The sequence below is a fragment of the Nicotiana attenuata genome, unplaced genomic scaffold, assembly GCF_001879085.1.
Source record: "Nicotiana attenuata strain UT unplaced genomic scaffold, NIATTr2, whole genome shotgun sequence".
NCBI classification, from domain to species: Eukaryota; Viridiplantae; Streptophyta; class Magnoliopsida; order Solanales; family Solanaceae; genus Nicotiana; species Nicotiana attenuata.
The window spans coordinates 4,288-7,375 of record NW_017684642.1 but is presented as its reverse complement, the minus strand read 5'-3'; positions in this window follow the sequence as shown (position 1 = coordinate 7,375).

Here is a 3,088-nt window from a genome sequence, read left to right as displayed (position 1 = left end):
TCTTAGAGAACACCTGTGCGCCCTGAAGCTAGTCAAACAGATCATCAATACGAGGCAAAGGATAACGGTTCTTCATCGTAACCTTGTTCAGCTGGCGGTAATCAATACACATGCGCATGGAGCCATCCTTCTTCTTCACGAACAAAACAGGAGCACCCCACGGTGAAACACTGGGTCTAATGAAACCCTTACCAAGCAATTCCTGTAACTGATCCTTCAACTCCTTCAACTCAGGAGGAGCCATACGATACGGAGGAATGGAAATGGGCTGAATGCCCGGCAACAGATCAATGCCGAAATCAATGTCTCTATCAGGCGGCATGCCCGGAAGGTCGGCTGGGAATACATCGGGAAAATCCCGTACCACTAGAACAGAATCAACAGAAGGGGTATCAACACTAACATCTCTCACATAAGCCAAATACACAGCACACCCCTTCTCAACCATGCGCTGAGCTTTAAGAAAAGAGATAACTCTACTGGGAGTGTGATCTAAAGTACCACTCCACTCAATACGCAGAACACCTGGCATAGCCAGCGTCACGGTCTTGGCATGACAATCAAGATTAGCAAAATGGGGCGACAACCAGTCCATGCCCAGAATAATGTCAAAATCCACCATACCGAGTAATAATAAGTCTGCTTTGGTCTCAAAACCACGAATAGTAACCAAACATGACCGATAAACGCGGTCCACAACAAGAGAATCTCCCACAGGAGTAGAAACATAAACGGGGGCACTCAAAGAATCCCGAGGCACACCCAAATGAGGAGCAAAGTAAGAAGACACATAAGAGTAAGTAGAGCCCGGATCGAATAGAACCGATGCCTCTCTATGACAAACCAGAATAATACCTGTAATGACGGAGTCGGAGGCAACAGCCACAGTACGAGCAGGAATAGCATAATATCTGGCCCGGCCCCTCTCTCGAGGGCAACCTCTATCTCTCCGACCTCCGCCCCTAGCCGGCTGGGCAGGTGGGGTAGCTGCTGGAGCTGTGATCATGGCCTGAGAACTCTGAGGAGCACGCTGCGGCTGAGCAGCCTGTGAAGATGCACCCCTACCAAGTCTGGGGCAGTCCCTAACCATGTGGCATGTACTGATTGCCGCTTGGCAAGTACAACTCAATATCACAAGTCTAAAACAATTCCCAAAATGCGGAAACTCACGGGCAACACAGGCTACAGAAGTGTATAGTAAAGGTTCCCAACTCCAGAATTTCTAACAACTGAAAGAAGGAAAAACTAGGTACTAAAGATAGAATAAGAGGGAGACTCGTCGGTCTGTGGACGCAGCAGATCTACCTCGAAGTCTCCGTAGTCCTCCCGCCTCACTGATAGGGCGCCTGAGTAGAGGTACCTGGATGATCTGCACATGAAAAAAACATGCGCAGGAAGGGCATGAGTACACCACAGCGGTACTCAGTAAGTGCCAAGCCTGACCTCGGTCGGGTAGTGACGAGGAAGGTATGGGCCATACTGAGACAAAATATAGTAATAACAATAATTAACAGGATGATAATCTGACAGAATTAATAAATACAACAGTGTAATAAGAGAGGTTAAACAAGGCAATAGCAAATACACAAGAACGGAACAACCACAGAATAAGTACAGCTCAACACCAATGGTAACAATGAGGATCTCCCAGGATACCGTCCTGTAGTCCTTTTCTCAACGGTCCAGTGGATCTCCCGGGATACCGTCCCGTAGTCCATCATAAGTGTATATCCGAAGGATCTCCCGGGATGCCGTCCCGTAGTCCAACTATCAATGTGCAGGGGGATCTATCAGGAATCTAACCCGCAGTCCCAAAGTAAAAGTGCAGGGGGGATCTACCGGGAATCGAACCCGTAGTCCCAAAGTAAACAAACAAGGGGGGGAGCTACCGGAATCCCACATCCGTAGTCCCAATGTAAGTGCGCAGTCACAACCAGAAGGTACACGGAAACGATGTACGAAAGACAAGCAACAGGTAGTACTGGCCTAGCATGCTTCACGTAGTACAATTAAGGCATCTTAAGCAATTAGGCAAGTTAAATCAACTAATCATGCTTTCCTAATCTAGCACAGGTTATAATTGCAAGTATAATAAAGCAAAATGAAAGGAACTAAATCTCAATATCTTAAGAAAAACCGGGTTTCCAACAATTAGCTCAAGTACACGCCCGTCACCTCGCGTACAAGGCACTCAAATCAACAAATAACAAATCCTAAGGGGAAAGGTCCCCCACACAAGGTTAGACAAGCCACTTACCTCGAACCGGCTCAATATCAATAGAAACCACGCCTTTGCCACGAGTATCCGACTCCAAATGGCCCAAATCTATTCAATTCAATTACATATCGTAAATAATATTGCAAACAACTGATTCCACTATTAAATTTAGAGCTAGGGTGCGAAAATAGGTAAAATGACCAAAATGCCCCTCCAGCCATCGTCTCGGAATCGAATAATTTTTACGTTTTCAGAACCCTCGTACTCTCACGAGTCTAACCATATAAAAATCTCCCAAATCGGAGGTCAAATGACCCCTCAAAACCCCATAGTTAGGTCTAAGAAGTTTACCCACTTCCCATTCAAAAACACGAAATTAAAGGGTGAATTTGCGATTAGATTAATGGGTTTTAGTCATAGGAGAGTAGAGAATCGTTATCCGGTGATTTCCCTTGAAAAACCCTTGAAATTGCTCCCAAATCCGAGCTCCAAACCTTGAGTTTTGATAAATATGGCAAAACCTCGTTTTTGAAATGTTAAGTACTGTTTAGGAGTCTAAAGCATCGTGAACGCGATAGGAAGCACGCGTTCGCGAAGAAGAAAAATATCAGGGCCCAAAAATGCCCTTCGCGATCGCGAAGGGAGGAGCGCGAACGCGAAGGCCAGGGGATCAAGAACTACGCGAACGCGACAAGGCTTACGCGAACGCGATGAAGGAAATAGTGAAGCTACGCGGATGCGGGTGATCTTATACGAACGCGAAGAGGAACGGGCCCCCCTCTCCAGACTTACACTACGCGAACGCGGGAGAGTGGCCGCGAACGCGATGAGAGGATAGGCTACTACTACGCGAACGCGGTGCCTTCTTCG